At 44.4% G+C, this 18,489-nt stretch overlaps 1 protein-coding gene across 2 annotated transcripts in view; it reads right to left on the bottom strand.

Moving 5' to 3' along the window:
- The window catches only part of LOC133448969 (plexin-B1-like), a 127,324-nt gene extending 120,719 nt beyond the window's left edge, over positions 1 to 6,605 (bottom strand). For both annotated transcript variants that reach the window (XM_061728007.1, XM_061728009.1), the window contains exon 1: positions 6,200 to 6,605. The gene's annotated coding sequence lies outside the window, so the exon portion shown is untranslated. The remainder of the gene's footprint in view (positions 1 to 6,199) is intronic.
- Between the last annotated feature and the right edge of the window lie 11,884 nt (positions 6,606 to 18,489).

Raw genomic sequence — 18,489 nt, 5'->3', positions numbered from 1 at the left:
GCCTTCACCCTTCCTGGCGTGGTGAATTTTTTTAGCCCCTTTCTTTGTGAGTGAAACGATTTTTGATGACGATTTAGATGCATATTTTTGAATTCCATGAACACATGGAAAACAAATTATTATCCAGCAATTCACTTTATACAAAATAACAAAATTAACTTGTGGCAGGGTGGAGGAGCAGCCACTCAGCAGATTGGGCACAGGTGTGTCCAATCGGCCTCTCCACCCTGCCTACCTTCATAAAGAGCAGCTGCACACCAGCAAGAGGGCTGCTGGGAGGAAGCTGCTGAAGGTGACAGCATGTGTGTCTTGGGTGAAAGAACAGAATAAAGAGTTCCTGCACTAAACCCTGTGTCCTCTGTCCTGTCGGTCGACCCCCGTAGGACTAGCCTTGCTACAGAACTGAATAAAATAGGTACCTTTCTTAAACAGAAACCTGTCCTGCTTAACTTAAAATTGTATAAATGAATATAAAACAATAGAAAGAAAGCAGAACATCCATTCTATAATAGTGCACATTCTTAGTGCAATAACAAAAGTGCAAACAGAAAGTCTGTAGAAAACTTGTAAACATATTTGTGCTTCAAAGGCCATGACTGTAGGATACAGTTGTAGTAAAACAGAAAGAAATAACTTGTGAACTCAACATCTCAATGCCATTTTCAGACTATTTTTTGGACTCTCTCAGTAATACGGGACAAAGTGCGTCCCTTTTCAGATACGGGACGATTCCATTTTTCAAGGGACGGTTGGCAACCTTAGTCACCGCCGGAGGAAACTCCCAGAAACCCCGCGCCGCTGGGCTGAAACAGGTGTGTCACTGCGAGGGAGGAACAATCCCCATCCAACACAACCGCACGCTTCCATCGACACGTGTGCATCCGAGCAACTGCTCACGGTCGGCTTCGCGGCCGACGCGCACAACTGCTCGTGCGCCGTAAAACATCAGCGATATTATCCAGCACAAGAGGCCTTTTGTAGTTCTGGGCCGGTCCGGGTCAGACTCAGGAGCGTTGCGTGGTAAGTGGTAAGGCCTCGACGCTGAGCTTACACAAACACACCTGCTTCATTCAAGGAGGAACAACTGGGAGAGCACACACACCATAACCGCCCGGGGATGAAAGCATATGGGCCTGGCATTCATTTTTCAGAAAGGAGGGGAATTCCCCCCCCGCCTGCTTCACATCAGAGGGATTTATGTTTGAGGTGGGGGGTTGGAGGTGGGGGGTTGACAACTATAGATTTTATGCTGCCCTATTAGATTGCATCTCTTTCTGAGGGGTTTTCTGAACCAAATGCATTGGTGTAATGAGATGTGTGTCTTCCAGCTGCGGTGGAGCTGGAGATGCAGCGATGCCAGAGGTCTGACCTGCCGATTAGGATCATCTTTCCCAGAACTGTAATCAGCTACATGCATCAACGTATAGAAGATAGCAGAGGCTGCAGATTGTTGCTTTACTGGCTTTAATCCTAACCTTTTTACCGTTTAGTTTCGCTCCACTGAGCTTCTGATTCGGTGCGTTGTCTCAACTTTGGCTTTTCTTTTTCCATTTGTTTTAACAAAAAGGAGAATTGGGACTTTTATTAAAAATGACATGGTATTAGATAACTGACTGTAATGTTCATCATTCTCGTTTCCAAAGAAACCATTCAATTCAATTCCATTTTATTTATAAAGCGTCTATTACAACAGATGTTGTTTCTATGATCTTTCCAGAGACCCAGAACATGACCCCCGAGCAATTATTACATAAACATAACACTGGCAGGTAAAAAGTCCCTAGTGGGAGCCAAACAGTGGCAAGGAAACTATTCTATTTGTCTAGTTGGAGATAAAAGCTGCGCAGCACCAGCGTTCCTTATCAAGCAGAGATGGTATGTGAGAGCATCTCTGCTTGATAAGGAATCATCTCTGACCGAGCGTCTGTCGGAGATAATTCAAGTTCAGGCTGGGATCTTCGTCTTTATGCCATTGTTTTAGAACCTGGGTTCCTGGGATGTCGTAGCTTTAAATGAAGCGCCACTTCTTTAACTATAAATGTATGCCACTGCAGTAGATGTACCAACGTAGACAAAGGTATTTAGTGTTTACAGTTTCCTAAAACACATACTTGGCTCCTCCAGAAAAGCCACTAAATTAAAAAGCAAATGGGCCTTTAACATGCGAGTAAACCAATGGAAGTATTAAAAGAAATGTTATTATCATTATTTCAAAGGATATTCTAAAATGCCATGGGCAGATTTGTTGGGGTGTCACACCCCATTGAACGTGCACCAGAGGACATGAGAGAGCACTCAGAGAAAACTCTGGAAATGTTCTGAGAACATCCCCGAGCAGCTTCACGCTCCTGCGACAACAGGTGCAAAGATCATATAGAACCGCAAGGTCCGCTGGGCCGTGGCCAACCTCACAGGACGTGGCTGCAAAATGAAACCCAACTCCAGCTCCATCGGGACGACGGCGAGGATGGCGGCCAAAGAGCCAAGAAACATCCAGGCGTTGGAGCTGGACTCCCATGTGAATGTAAGCATTGTTCTTGTGTCTCAATCTCAGGCAACTCTGTCTTAAAAGCGCATTGTATATCCATTTGTGAAATAAATACCGTTGTTTTATGGCTGAGGATAATGTGGATGACTAAACTGCTAACATTACAGCCGGGAGCAGCGATGAGTAAGTGCGTTACTAATCAGCTGGCCACACGTCTCCTCCACCAGTGTGCGGATCTGTGAAAGCTACAGTTACATGCTGCAGAGCTTATATCAATACCGAGCTACGTGGAAGACCCCGAGGACGCCACTATTTGAGGAGAACAATGAAAAACAGACCAGAATTAGGTCAAATTCATGATGATGAGTCAAAGTTCCTGGGAGACAAACCTCTGGACTGACGAGACTCCATCAGGTCTAGTCACAGACAGAGAAATTAAGCTTTTAAGGAGAAGGACCTCGCCCCGTACTAAGAATTGAGGCGCCGCGGATGTGTGCATGGCACAATAGACGGGTTCCCACTGCTGCATTTCCATTCGCATGCAATGGTGGCAAGGAACGCGAAAGGAGGACTCATACTTGAAGAGGAGGTTGAGAAAGCAGGCCGGTGTCCTCTTCTTCCCATATCCAATCATCAACGTCTACACCAAACCTCCCCCAGCATCTTTCCTGATCTAGGCACCTAAATCTCTGTCAAACTGGCCACGCAGAGGTTCCCCAAGACCTCCTTCCAGCAGGAACCGCCCTAGCTCCTGGTAACAGAGGCATGTTTTTAGATCAGACTCTGTTACTTACCCTGGATGAAGACCTCCCGTTTATTTGCCATGGGCACTGTAAATGCAAGGCCTGTTATTGCCCCCCCCCCCCACCCCCCCCCCCCGTGCCTGAGGCCGAGTTGCCAGGAGGAGGAGTCCGGATCCCTTATCAAGTGGTACTACGCAACTGTCTGTTGGGTTGGTCCTGCTGCTTTCGCCAACGTTGGAAGAGCTGGCTGATGCAGCGCCGGGTGCAGGAGGTGGAGCCAGTGCCAGATCCATAACCTGAATAACACGGGCTCTGTGATGGAGGAGCCTGCTTGTTAGCATTAAAAGCCCACCCAGGTCCCGTCAGCCCACATCATTCTGTTTACATTAGACCGGACCTGCAATTAGGTGTACCCTCAGGGGAGAGTTATTGGCGGGCCCCGCTCAACACCGGACCTCATATAAGCCAATGTAAAAAGGACAGGCGGCTAAATCTGGGTAATAAACACGGAGTCTCCGTTAATTTGAGAGGGGCACCAGCCTCTCTGCCCCCCCCACCAGATGTCACTAATGTAATGAACCGCTGAAGTCACCGTGCGCGTGTCCAACACGGTCTCGGTCGATCATTGTGGGGTACCATTACAACGGCCCCAGGCTGAGACCATCCAACTAAAATCTTGGGATGACCTAGGTCAGTACGGAACAGGTAGAAATGATCATATTCTTGGTCCATAAATATGCACAAATATAGACTTTAAAGATCATAATTCTGAATGCATGGCAGCTTTTATTTTGGTATAGCGATGTCCCACGATCATTTACATGTAGAGGAAACCCTGCCTTCAATACTGGGCAAATGTGGGTTGTAGGCAGCATCCCAGAAACATTAGCCTGTTGGTGATTAAGGCCCTGTGAAACTACTCCGGACCCCCACTAATGGAAACATTGTGGCTCCTTCAATGTTGGGGTCATTATTCCAGTTTCTTTTCCCTTTTCTTCTCCTTATCATCTTCCTCCTTTTTCATTTATTTGTAGTTGGCGCTCTACCACTACCAATTGGAATGGAGTATTTGTTTGCTGAGTCACTAGATCCTACCAGGTCAGTCACAGTGAAAGTAGAGAAAGCAGCTGAAAAAGGACCAAGTACTAGGTCGGTTCTGGTCCAGTTTCAGCGGGTTTGACCACAAATGCCCACCAAGCCAAATCGTCTAATGACGTCTCGACTTTCTAGGCGTTTTGGAGCGGAGCACAAAAGATACAGCAAACGATTATCTAGGTCAGGGGTGTCCAAAGTCAGTCCTCGAGGGCCGGTGTCCTGCAGGTTTTAGATGTTTCCCTGCTTCAGCAGACCGTGATAAAGTAGCTGTGTAACCAACAGAGCTGTCCAGACCTTGATGACAAGCTGGTGATGACCGTTAAATTGAATCAGGTGTGTTGATGGAAGGAGACATCTAAAACATGCAGGACACCGGCCCTCAAGGACCGACTTTGGACACCCCTGATCTAGGTAGTTGACTAATGCATCAATAATTGTTTTCAGGTCGTGCCCTCCATTTGCTTGGCTTTGAAATGACAGCTCACCAGTGTACAGTGGAAGACACGGCAGAAGGCAGCTGATGTCGGCAGGCACTGCCCCCCCTCAGTGGCGTCAGCAGGCTGACACAGGCTGCTGAAAAAGTGGAAGCCATCCACTGTTTGGCAACGCCGCTCATCCACCCTCCCCGTCATCTTGGCAAACAGTGGACGCTATACCGCCCTGCGCTTCCTGTAGCCCACTGTAATTACAACTGAACATTTACGACTACGCTGGACAGACCCGATTGACTAGGAAATTTGAGTGGTTCCAAGTCAATTCACTTTAATAACACTTCATTAATTCCCAGAGGGAAAATAAAGGATTGTTGCAGCCTCACCACCCAACTGTCAGGAAGCTCGGGCCCAAATGCCAGAAATCCCTGCTAAAAAACACCCGGAAAGGCCGATACAAAAAACAGACCGTCTTGTAAATGACCCTTTATGAGCCTATACTTTAATCCTACGTGTGGAAATGCATTGAGAAAACTTTCCTGAAGGAGAGCAGACACATCTACCTGTTGAGATCTACAGGGATCACTCTTTCGTGAGGCTGTCCGTGAGGCTGTTCAGGGTACCACCATTTTTGTACATGCAATTTTATTCTTTTTATCTTTTGTAACATATTCAGATGAATCATAATCAAAAAAGAAACCCTGATCTGGGTGGAAACTAAATAAATAATGATAGATGCCATCAACATTTTCCATTTGGCTCAGAACTTTTTTGCCTTTCCGCATCTGTACTTGCATGACTTCACAGTGGAAACCTGTTACAATCACTGTGCAATAATAATAATAACCACAATCATATGCTGTAACAATGCACCTTTCAATAACCATGTCTACCTCATACTGCTGCACCTTTCACTTTTTTTCAATTGTATATATGTTAATAAGAGCTGTCATTTGTCTATTGCCTATTTGACAGTACAGTGAGCGAAAATAACAGAGTCAAATTCCATGTCTTGTTTGACCTGACTTGGTCAAATAAACATGGTTCTGATTCTGTTTAGAGATGTTTGCACCTCATCCCAAACCCTGAACTCAGATAAGCCTCGCAGTGGCTGGAAAGCCTGAATTATGGTACTGCGTTAAATCGACGCAGAGCCTACGCCGTAGGGTACGCGGCGACGTGTACCCTACGGCGTAGGCTCTGCGTTGGTGTAACGCGGAACCATAAATCAGCCTTAACTCTCCATGGAGGGTCTGTGTGGGACCAGTCCCCTGCTTCTCCCATCACTGTGGAGCTTAACTCAGGATTAGGACGACAGGGAAACGCAACTGGCCCCAAAGCTGCACAGTTGACCGTTGTTTGGCCGGATTTTGGTGTAAACAGAGCAGTGTTTTCAGCTGGACAGAAGCAAACAGAAGCAAACAGCGCTGGGATCCTCTCACCTCCACAGCTCCAGGTCTGATCCCCGCTCCTCTCCTGCGCTCAAACTCCACTCCGTCCCTCCAGATATACGCAGAGGGAAAAAAGTCACCTTTTTCTCAGAGGTTACAACAAAACAAATCCCACGTCGTTTCGGTCCAGACCTGCGCTTTTTTCTTTTTTTTCTCTCTCTCTCTCTCTCTCTCTGTCCCTCGGAGGAATCCAAACTTCTGTTTACGCACCTAAGCACAGCTGTGTTGCCGCTTCGTTGCAGTTTCAGTGGAAAGCAACACGAAAAAACGGTCTATTTGTTTAGTTTTCCCGTGCTTGGTTCCAGTCAGAGGGTTTGTGTCCCCACACGTGGCCGGCGAGTCCGTGCAAACGCGTTTCTGATCCTCCCAGATGAGTTCAGGTCTTCTCTGGCTGCACAGCGCTCTCCCCAATGCACCGCGCTGCCTTCAGGGCCCGCTCGGATTTTCTAAACCCAGGTAGGGAAGTCAATTTGGCAACAGCCGCTTTGTGGAAATATTATGTTTAACAAAAGAAGCACTAATTAGACAGACATGCAGGTATATACAGCAGGACTGTCTCAGAAAATTTGAATATTGTGATAAAGTTCTTCGTTTTCTGTAATGCACTTAAAAAAACAAAAATGTCATACATTCTGGATTCATTACAAATCAACTGAAATATTGCAAGCCTTTTATTATTTTAATATTGCTGATTATGGCTTACAGTTTAAGATTAAGATTCCCAGAATATTCTAATTTTTTGAGATAGGATATTTGAGTTTTCTTAAGCTGTAAGCCATGATCAGCAATATTAAAATAATAAAAGGCTTGCAATATTTTAGTTGATTTGTAATGAAACCAGAATGTATGACATTTTTGCATTACAGAAAATAAAGGACATTATCACAATATTCTAATCTTCTGAGACAGTCCTGTACAGCGAGATTTCAAGAGAAATACAAACAAACACATTCACGGAGAGAAATTTCAACCAAAAACATTTGTCTACTGTGTCATCAAACTAAAAAAAACACGCAACTCTTAAGAGCCCAAGCCCAAATGTTCTTATTCTGACTTATTTGAGTAAACCTAATTTTTTTTGGAACTTCATTTTTATTTAGTTTTCAACAACAATACACCACATACATTTTCTTCTTTCTTTTCCCCTTTTTCAGCTGCATACAACATTTACATTACACATTATACTTAAGTATTAAGCAAATAAAACAAGAGAAAACAACAACATAATTATTTACTCCAAAAATTACGTATATAATAACAAACCCATAAATTAAAAAAAAAATAGTAAAGTAAATAATAATTGTCCACTCCAAGGTACAACGGTGTGTATAGAAAAGTAGGCACCATATTCACTCTAGGAAAAATTGGCATGTGTGTAAAATCTGTGTATAGAGGGAATACAGTAAGAATTAGGCAGGTGGGCCGAGCAACATTGGGTAGTAAACCTAATTTTAACAGATTTGTTCATAACCAATTGTAATATTTCCTTACGCCAGTCAACGCAGCATTGGATGCTGGAGAGCTGGCTGATGCATGGCAGACCCCTCCTGGCCAACTGGACACATGCATCCCATGTGTGTGTCACAGTTCCACACATCCAAACTTTCCTTTTTCTTTTCCACGACAAGGATTTGTCTCCAGTTGTATCTCTCCATAAATCTCTTCATGTGCGGTTTTACTGAAAGCATCTGGTGCAAATGATGCCAGTAGTAGGCAGCATAAATTTCACATTCCTCCTACATGTTGTTCAGTTTAAGTTGAGACGTCATTAATGTGAAAGGGAACGTTTTACTTTATGGCTCATATCATTTTCATACCCAAACCACATGCAGCAGCTGTTGGGTTTTTTTTTTCATATATTGCTCAATCGACCTTCACTGCTCATAAAGTTCACTCGGGTATATTAGTGACAGGTGACTGAATAACTTTATTGGGATAAAACTGCCTCAACCAACTGCATTGATGTAGGTTTTGGTCTATATATGAATTAGTATGCATCTTTACGTTACGTGTTGACTCTAGTCAGAGGAAATTAAAATAGTCAATGGGCAAGACACAGTAGATGTAACTTTATCCTATTTCCCCCGACACTTTTTCCCTACTTTAAAGGTGACAATAAGCTTTTTTTTCCGCTTTTTTGCATTAGTAACCATATGTTTGGGGGCCTGAATAGACTTTTGAAAACACAAGTCTGTTACCTAAGACTGAGGATCTGTCATCTGGCAAACCTCTCAGGTTTCCAGGGTGTTGTGACATCACAGACCCAGATCGAAGTAGAATTATCCAGCTTCCTCATCTTCAGCTCCAGTTGAAGCAGTTTCATATCTGGCAGCATCTGATGGTGCTCTGAAGTGAGACAGTTTTTGTTTGTGTGGTCATTTTAGGGGCCCAAGTCTTCAACCACGGGTGCCAGGAATAGCACTGCAGTGAGAAGTTCCCTGAACCTCAGCAGGGTCAGACATGTCCCTGTTGTGGGTTAGCTACCCTGAAAAAGTGCTTGTAGAGTCGGGTATTGACTTGGTGCTTATTGGATATGATTATATTTAAGATTATATTGTTTTAGATTGATATTTTGAGTTTGAGTTTACTCTTTTAGTTCATCACGACCATTGCAGTGTACGCAAACACCAAACAGAACACCGTAACCACATTTCCATTAGCAGCAGTCTGGCGTGAAATCTGGGCATTCATGCAGGACTGACCTCGTCCTCGGTCCTTCCATTGCGACTGGCGGCGGTAACTAGGGATGGGCGGTATGGATTAAAAAATGTATCACGATCATTTCTGGCATTTATCCCGATAACGATAAATATGACGATAAAAAAAATACCAATTCAACTCCACCTTTTCAACTCTAAATCTATCTCGCTCTCAGATCCGCCATGTTTGTTACACAAAAACGTCATCAACGGGAATTTATCCTTTTTTCTTTCTTTCTTTCTGGCTCATTTCTTTCTTTCTTTCTTTCTTTCTTTCTTTCTTTCTTTCTTTCTTTCTTTCTTTCTTTCTTTCTTTCTTTCTTTCTTTCTTTCTTTCTTTCAGGCTCATTTCCTTCCTTCCTTCCTTCCTTCCTTCCTTCCTTCCTTCCTTCCTTCCTTCCTTCCTTCCTTCCTTCCTTCCTTCCTTCCTTCCTTCCTTCCTTCCTTCCTTCCTTCCTTCCTTCATTCCTTACTTCCTTACTTCCTTCCTTCCTTCCTTCCTCCTGCTCTCTCCTTCCTTCCTTCCTTCACGTATGTGCGTGGATTTAACACAGAACCATAATTCAGGCTTTACGCAAAAACATCATCAATGGGAATTTATCATTTTTACCGTGAGATGACAAATTCTTATTGTGAGGAATTTTTTTGACGGTATTTCGTGAACGGTAAAATATCACCCATTCCTAGCGATAACGCACCTTTGAGAAGTGCAGCAAAGATGATGAAAAAAATCAGCCTAAAACGATGACGGAGCTGAGACAGTTGCTGTGTTTGTGTTTACTGTTTGCATACATGGCGATGGTGGCGATGAATGAAAGGGAGGAGACTTTATACGCGAGGACATTGAGACATTTGTTTGTGCTATTCCTCCATTGTCAGTCAGATTACAAAGAAAGAAAGTGGTGCACCCCCGCTACCGGGTGGAGTGCTAGTTTACTAACTCAGTACATCCCACCGGGTCCATTACTGTGAATGGAGACGCCACTGATATAAAGACAGAAGAATTTGGATCCAATTACAATTCCAGTGTTTTAGTTTTTTACTCTTGACTTCTGCTAAAGGAGAAACGTCTCTCGTAACACCAATTTCAAAAGATCCAGCAAAAGAGGAGGGCGGGGTTAAGATGCCGACTGTGGCCCCTTCAACCAACTGCCATGGACAGGGGTGGAAAAACTTGGTTACATCATGTAAAGATGTAAAGATACTTAGATCTTTTTGGGTGTGCAACAACATCCTATCACTAATATAATAAAAGAACAAATGATTTTAGACCTTTTCTTTTCTTTGTCTAAAGACAAAGGGATGAATACGCACCAGCAGCACTTTGAGCAGCTAAGAGTACGTGGTGGAGACACGTTGGAACAAGTCCGAATAGCCCACTCTGGGCCACATTGTTCAGCCCTATCCTGGAATAAACACGTTACAAAGATAATGTGTGTTTTTAATGTTGAAGGGGGCTCGGGGAGCGGTCCCACAGGGTGGGGTCGGCTCATGTACGATTCCCAGAAAAGGCCCGTATTCATGGCGGGGTGGCTGAGAAGTGAGTTGGAAAAGTGGGAAAGCAGAGTGTGAATGAGCTCGCCTGTCCGTCAGGACCAACACGCCGCATTCACATCCCTGTGAAAAACACTGCACCATTCATCCTCAAAATACACAGAGCAGAGAGGATCTGGGCAGGCTGGCCGGTGGGGGATGGAGGGTCAGGGTGCTGGCCGGGATGGATGGCTGGGGGAGGTGTGGGGGCAGAGGGCAACCCCTTCCCTCCATTTCTATGCTCATTACCAAATACCTAGAACACTGAAAGACTCTTTAGCCTCCGGTTTAATACCATTTAAAATATCTCTCATCTGAATGGTTCATTTTAGGGTTTAATGCATAATGTTCCACTGTCTCAACATGGTGTTTCTGGGTTGTTTTTGTTTTTTCATCACTATAATTGTTTGTTTGTTTGTTTATTTCGGTCATTTCCAAATTAAGAATTCAAATACAAAAGAAATGAAAGAAAAGAAAACAACAAATAAACATGAACTTAATGCTAAACATTGCATTAGACCAGAATATATTAAACAAAACAAGACCAATTAAAGCTGCAAGCAGCGATGAACGGGCCCTCGCGCGTGCAATTTGCACCAATTAAGGTCAAGGACTCAAAACTAAGTCCGATGACACCACCCACGACTCTTTATGTCAAACCATTCAAAAATGATGGCAGAAAATAGGAACTATGAAATATCGACCAATCAGAAGCAGGGGCGGGGCTAATTCAGGCCAATGAAGGTCAAGGACTCGACACCGAGTCCGATGACACCACCCACATGTCTTTATCACAACCCGTTCAAAAGTTATGGCAGAGAAAAGTTTTCTAGGGGGCGCTGTTAAGCCATTTTGCCACGCCCATTAATGCAAACCATTAAATATCCAATTTTCCGCCAGGCCTGGCTTGCATGCAAAATTTGGTGACTTTTGGGGCACGTTTAGGGGGGCAAAAAGGCCCTCATTTCGTCAGAAGAATAAAGAAAAATTCCTACAGATACAATAGGGCCTTCACACTGTAAGTGCTCGGGCCCTAAAAAGGTGTAGGCTGAAGCTTAGCTTATTACGCCTTCCCTTTTATAATCGATTTCTGTCAGCTTCTACATATACCGATACAGAGCAGTAAATCAATTAAAAGAAAAACATTTCATATACTTTTTGTATATTGAAAACATTCAATATACTGTATAAACCTATTATCTATTTAAGTTCTGATACTTGCATAAACATACAATACGATCATACTTAATGAACATCTTGTTCTTCAATATTTTTTTAAATATTTGGTATGTACTGCACACTTTAATTTCCATTTCCAAAACATTCCGCTGATTAACCCCATAAACTGAAACACATCTATGTTTGACATCCGTTCTGTTCTTTGTTTTTGTGAACATACAGCTTCCTCTCAGTTCATATCCACGTTGTCTTTGCTGAAACAGCTTCTGGAAACAGTGTGGCAACAGATTATTACAAGCCTTGTACATCAACTGTGATAAAGTAGTACTGTGGTAATTGTATTTATTTTGGCTGCATTAAATATCAACATTGAAAACAGACTGGAAATACGTGAGAGAGAGAGTGGAGAGGGGAGAGGAACGATGTATAAAAGGCCAGACGAGACAGGAATCAGCCCGGCGACCTTTATTCCCATCCGTCACACACCTGCAGCCTCCCAGCTGATGTCACCTGCACGTTCCAGTCGTTCTCCTCCTCTTCCGTCATCCGTGTAGTTCTGCAGATTCCCATCACCCCCACGTTGATCCCAGGCTCCTGGCTGGTTATCAGCCCTGCTATCCCGCGCTGTTTTGTCTGCGTGGCTTTGTCTCTGTGGGGGGGGAAGCACGGCGGCGTGACGGTTTACACTTGTTGCCTCACAACAACACGGCTCTCGTTTCAAATCTGCGTGTTTGGGTAGCGCTCATCTGTCCTCCGGCGATCCCAAAGCAAACAGGTCACCTTGTTTGGGGGTCCTCAGATCTGGGCGGAGGACAGCCGGGGCCATCGGGCCACTGAAACCTTCCCTTTCACTCATTAGATCTCTCTACGCAGCACAATGTTGGTGAATTCCTTAAGTAGGTTCAGTTCAATTCAATTCAGCTTTATTTATACGGCACCAAACCCTGACGAATGTCATCTGGAGGCACTTCAACGAACAGCTGGACCCTTACCGCACCAGCTGCTTTACACGTCTTAAGAAAGATCTGGACGATTCAGAACGTCACCCAGTTACCTCCAGATTAAACATTTCCACCCGAGCGCCCCACGGACATATTGTCTATTTCAAATCTGTCTCATCACCCATGAAGCTCTTAATGACCAAGCTCCGTCATATCTTAAAGCGCTCATAGTGTTATGGTTTTGATAGTTCCTGTTTTATTTTGAAGCCTGTATCTTTGTGTTTGAGTTCTTGTTTGACTTTCCTGTTTCTCATCTGCCCTGATTGTCTGCACCTGTGTCTCATTAACCCTTCTGTATATCTGGTCTTGTCTTTTTCTGATGCTCCCTGCTGGTCCGTACTATTTCCTCCCTCCGTGTTTTCCAAGTCAGGTTTTTGATTCATGTTCATGTTCATGTTCTGGTTTTTGTATCTTGCTCAGCAGGGTTTCGGTTTTGTTTAAGTTAAAGGGGACCTATTATGAAAAACAGGTTTTCTCTTGCTTTAACATATATAAAGTGGTCTCCCCTCAGCCTGCCAACTCAGAGTGTCTGTACAGCCGCCCGGATGAGCCATCCAGTGTGATGTGATCTACGAGCCGTTCAGATTCGGCACATTTTCGTTACATAACCAAAATGCAAACCACGCCCACAACTATAACACCGTGTCCTAACTGCATGCGAGCGTCCGACTATCACATCGCACTGCGTGACTCGGACACTCTCTGTCCATCTCCCTCCAGCAGCTGCCACTTTATTGAGGTTTTTGTAATGAATGAGGAGGAATCATAGAGATAACTTCTCATTTCAACTAACTGGATCAGCCGTTCCTCATCATGACTGTTTCCTACAGCGCTTTCAACCGGCCTTCAATGCGAGCGACAGGAAGAAAATAGAAGCAGGGCGTCCGGCAAATGTTCAGATCAAAACGGCGCGCCGCGTCGTGCTGCGCAGCGCTGCGTCGCTGCGGCCAGTTACGACAGTCCAATAGAAAATGAAGCAATGGAATTGATTTTGTCGATGACGCTCGCTTGTATCGCATGCATGACACGGTGTAAAGGCTGATTTATGGTTCCACGTTATACCAACGTCGATTTAACGCAGAACCATAATTCAGGCTTAACTCCGCCAGCCGGAGCTTCCGCCATTTTTCCATAGCGGTGTATCGCGTCATTTAGGCAGCCAATCAGCACGGTGCCTCATTATCATAGCCCCGCCCACTCAGAATCCTGCATAGATAATGAGGTTAGAAACGGTAAAGATAAAGACATGGCTCAGAGGCTGAATTTCTAATTTATATAGAAAAAACAATCAAAAGCTTGTTTTTAAGACATTCAAGGCCTGTTTAAAATAGACATTAAATGCCATAATAGGTCCCCTTTAATGACCAAGCCCCGTCATATCTCATAGTGTTATGGTTTTGATAGTTCCTGTTTTATTTTGAAGCCCGTATCTTTGGTTTCAGTTCTGGATGGACTTTCCTGTTTCCCATCGGCCCTGATCATCTGCACCTGTGTCTCGTTAACCCTTCTGTATATCTGGTCTTGTCTTTCCCTGCTCCCTGCTGGTCCGTACTGTTTCATCACTCCGTGTTTCCATGCCAGGGTTTTGTAGTTTTTGATTCACGTTCAAGTTCTGGTTTTTGTTTCCCGCTCAGCAGGGTTTTGGTTTTGTTTAAGTTAAATAAATCATAGTTTTTGGAACTCCTGCCTCCTGATTTCCTTCATCTGGGTCCTACTCAACCATTTCCTAACTCATAGCTCCATATTTTCACTCTCAGACAGCAGGTTTACTTGAGGTTCCCCAGGTTTGTACAGCAGAACTGGAGGTAGAACCTTCAGGTATCAGGCCCGTCTCCTCTGGAGCCAGCGGAAGCAGACGCTCCCTCTCTACCATGAGTTTTAAGCTTAAGGCCCTGTCCCAATACTCCCCCTACCCCTACTTTTCAGCCCTACCCCTAAATTTTGCGCGTTCCCGTGAGGGTAGTGGTGTCCCAATTCCTCTTTTCACCTAGTGGTAGTGTGCTTATTTAGGGGTAGTGGCTATGAATCTGTCCCTTTACAGCGAGGGATTTCAGATTCACCCTAGATGGCCGAGGGCTAGAAAAATTTCCCAGAATGCTTTACGTCATCATTTGCGGACTGAATCAAAAAAAAAAACATGGCGGACATTTCTTATTTTTTAGTGAATAAAATCAATATTTTGAGTTAGTTTCTGCATAAAAATGTGTTTTGATTACATTTCTAGCAATAAATATATAATTAACTCACTCACTCACTCATCTTCTTCCGCTTTATCCGTTCCCGGGTCGCGGGGGCAGCAGCCTCAGCAGGGATGCCCAGACTTCCTTCACCCCAGACACTTCCTCCAGCTCTTCCGGGGGGAGTCCGAGGCGTTCCCAGGCAGAGAGACATAGTCTCTCCAGCGTGTCCTGGGTCTTGCCCGGGGTCTCCTCCCGGAGGGACATGCCTGGAACACCTCCCTAGGGAGGAGGGACATGCCTGAAACACCTCCCTAGGGAGGCGTCCAGGATATATATATTTTACTTTCATAATATTCACTTAGTGAATGTACATAATCACTCGTTTGCCCGTTGTTGCGAAGTCTTTTTCAAACCTCGCCAGAATAAAGGCTGATTTATGGTTCCGCGTTACACCAACGCAGAGCCTACGGCGTAGGTTACGCAGCGACGCGCGCCGTACCCTACGCCGTAGGCTCTGCGTCGATTTAACGCGGAACCATAAATCAGTTCCCGAGCCGGCAGGCAGTTTTTATTCCGAAAATTTCAGAGCAAATTTCTTAACAGGCGTAGCTACAACTGTTAGATTTCATCTATTGAACCAACATTTATCTTCCTAAATGATTTATTTCAGCCAGCGGTAATTCTCCACAGAGCTGCAGGTTTCTCCCCCGGGACGACGGTGCATCAGAAAACATCAGATCAAATTTCTTAACAGGCGTTATTTGGATAAACTGAGCCCAGGTTGGGGATCTTAACGGTTACTTTTACGCCTGAAAAAATATTAAAACTTAATAAAGTGGCATATTAACAGCGCTACAGCTGAAATTAAAACAGCTTTTGGCTCTCGGCTTCCTGATATGGTGTGACGTATGTGCAAACGTAACTACGCAGTCGCTTACGTACCCGAACGTAAACCACGCAGTGACGTAGCACGCAATATTTAGGGGTGGTGCTGAAAAGTAGGGTAGTGGGTGTAATGGGACAGGCCCCTGGGAAGATTACAAGGGCCCTAAAATCTGTGGCTTCTTTTTTTAGGGGTAGTGGTAGTGAGGGAGGGCTAGTGGTAGAAAGTAGGGGGTGTATTGGGATTGGCCCTAACACCTTCCTTTTTGGTAACTTCTAGGTAGGGATGCTCAGGTGTCCTGAAACATCCCTTAGTTGTGCTGCTACAGGCGCACACTGCTGGGGAACCTCCCATGATGCATCTCTCCTGCTGCACCTCCTTCACTGACACCATTGTTGTTGTGATTAACACGTGTTGCTTCCTCCCAGCAGGTGTTCCCGGTGTGTTGTTGTTGCTGTTCTCTCCTCTTTCCTTTCCTCTCAACCCCCCACCGGTGGAGGCAAATGGTTGACCTTCCTGAGCCCGGCTCTGTCCAGGTTTCTTCCTGTCAGAGGGGTGTTTTTCCTTCCCACAGTCGCCCGGTGCTTGCTCGGGACGGGGGACGTTCTTTCCTTATCAAAGCAAGAATTGTTATTGTTGTTTTATTGGCTTTTTATAGTATATGTACGCCTGCATTCAAGTCCACTCTGCTGTAAAAAAAAACATTCAATCATTTTCATCCACATATAAACCAAAATTCCAGAACTCATTGAATCATTTATCTCAAAATAGCTCATGGAAAGTACATTTATTGAAAACAATGCACAATTGAGTGTTGAGAGTAGAGAGCAAAGCTCTGGAGGAACAACAGGCATCTGCCTCAACTGTTTGACTTGCTGAGTGGACAGAAAAAACAAGTTCTTTCAGTCTGAAATGCTCATTTACATGTAAGGCAAAGCAGGCAGACGCAATCTGTCAATGGGAGTCGTCCTCTTTTGTTGTTTCAGGGCAGGTTGCTTGCAGGTGCTTTAGCGCCCCCTGCTGGTGGAGGGTCAGAGCAGCAGGGGTCCTGCAGAGAGTCATGTGCAAAATCAATACAACTGCCAGTGAAAGCGGAGAAAAGCAGATTTGTTACAGAGCAGGGGGAAGTGACATGGCAGACGTGGCAGGTGAGCCGCCCGGGGCGAAGGAGGAGTCCAACGTAAAGGCTCCAAGTTAACACTCCACCAAGGAACGAGCCCTCAACGTGCACACACTCACACGAGGAGCAAGCAAACAAAGGAGGCTACCAGACGGGATCCTGACCTGCCAGGATGCCTCGGGGTCTCAGCCAGACCCAATAATCTTTCTAGAAATGAAGGGGTTAAGCTCCAGCGTCCTGAACACAAAACAAGAGAAAAGCCTCTATGACTTAGTTTATACTTCTGAAACTCTGGGAACCACATGGAAACCTGGAATCTGAGTGACCTGTTGGGAAAACGTACAACTTGCATCATCCCCTGTACAGTTTTTTTGCGAGAAGTGGCAGAAGTAGAAGCTTCTTTTGCCCAGATGCTCCACAGAGAGATTTAGGAAGGCCTTTGTTCCTGCAGCAACCAGTCTTTTTAATTTGGACTGCTGATGTCATGTCTTGCTGCTATACTAACTACTATACTATACTAATAACTTGCTGCCATATTTGCTTGTACAGTGCACTTTAAATTGCAGCTATATTCTTAGCTGTTTAATTTGCTGCTATACTTGTCCTGCACATTGCACTTTTAAATGGATTTGTATTCTTTTTTCTTTTATCTCCCTTTTTTGGGGGGTCATTTTCTGGTTATTTTGCTGTTGTATTGATCCACTGCTGTCCCTAGGTGGAGACATTGTTGATGTGTATTGTTGATTGTCTTATGTTGTATTGTTGTGGCCATGGTGGCAATGAAGTTTCCCCTTTGGGGATTATTAAAGTTGATCCAATCCAATCCAACTTTTTTGTCATTCTACAATATGTACAACGAACTTAAGCAGCTGGAGTGCTATTACTGCATACAAACATGGAAACCTAGTAAAAACACACTGCAACATGGTAAAAGTGCAAGCTAAAATACAAGAAACAAATAAATTAAGCCCCCCCTCTACAGAATCCTGGAATAAATAATTATAATGTTTAAGTAAAATATGCATGGACTATTTTTTCTGCATCCCTCTGACACACGATGTTCCTAATAACAACCTTTATGCTGATAACAGAAGGTTTGAAACATATTAAAGGAGCATGAGGCAGGATTTATGAAAAAAAACGCGTATACATTTTAAGTTTTCTAGTAATAATGTCAGATGAAGCGTTCGAAACCCAAAAGAATGATTCCTCTAGTGTATCTCTCCGTTGCCTTGAACAGGCTGTGTGCTGCAAAATGCGCTGCAATTCCGGTCCCGAATTTCCCGCGCTGTCCTGCGGATGTGACGTCACATGACGCTGCATGCACGTTCTCCCCGTTCTCCCCGTTCTCCCCGTTCTCCCCGTTCTCCTGTGCCGGCTTCACTGTTGGCTGCAGGAACCCCGACGGTCGTCGTAGCGCTAATGAGTCTCATTTCTTATTCTTGCCTCAAGCTCCTTTGATGTATTTATTTTCTGGAATAGCAGCCTGGTCTTAAATTCAAGCTCCGCTCTGCTGAGCAGCAGATTGTCTTTTATCTTTATTCATGTATTCAGACTAAGGGAACGCCCTTTAAAGCCTGACATGTAAACAATACACAGGAAATAATTTTTATCATTATTTCAAGTGTTTATTATATACTAAACTTGAAGATTGTAATAAACGCAACATAAATAAAATTGAATTGA

Source organism: Cololabis saira, chromosome 8, assembly GCF_033807715.1.
Source record: "Cololabis saira isolate AMF1-May2022 chromosome 8, fColSai1.1, whole genome shotgun sequence".
Lineage (NCBI taxonomy): Eukaryota > Metazoa > Chordata > Actinopteri > Beloniformes > Belonidae > Cololabis > Cololabis saira.
The sequence above is the reverse complement of the archived record's forward strand: the minus strand, read 5'-3'. Positions and strand labels throughout refer to the sequence as shown.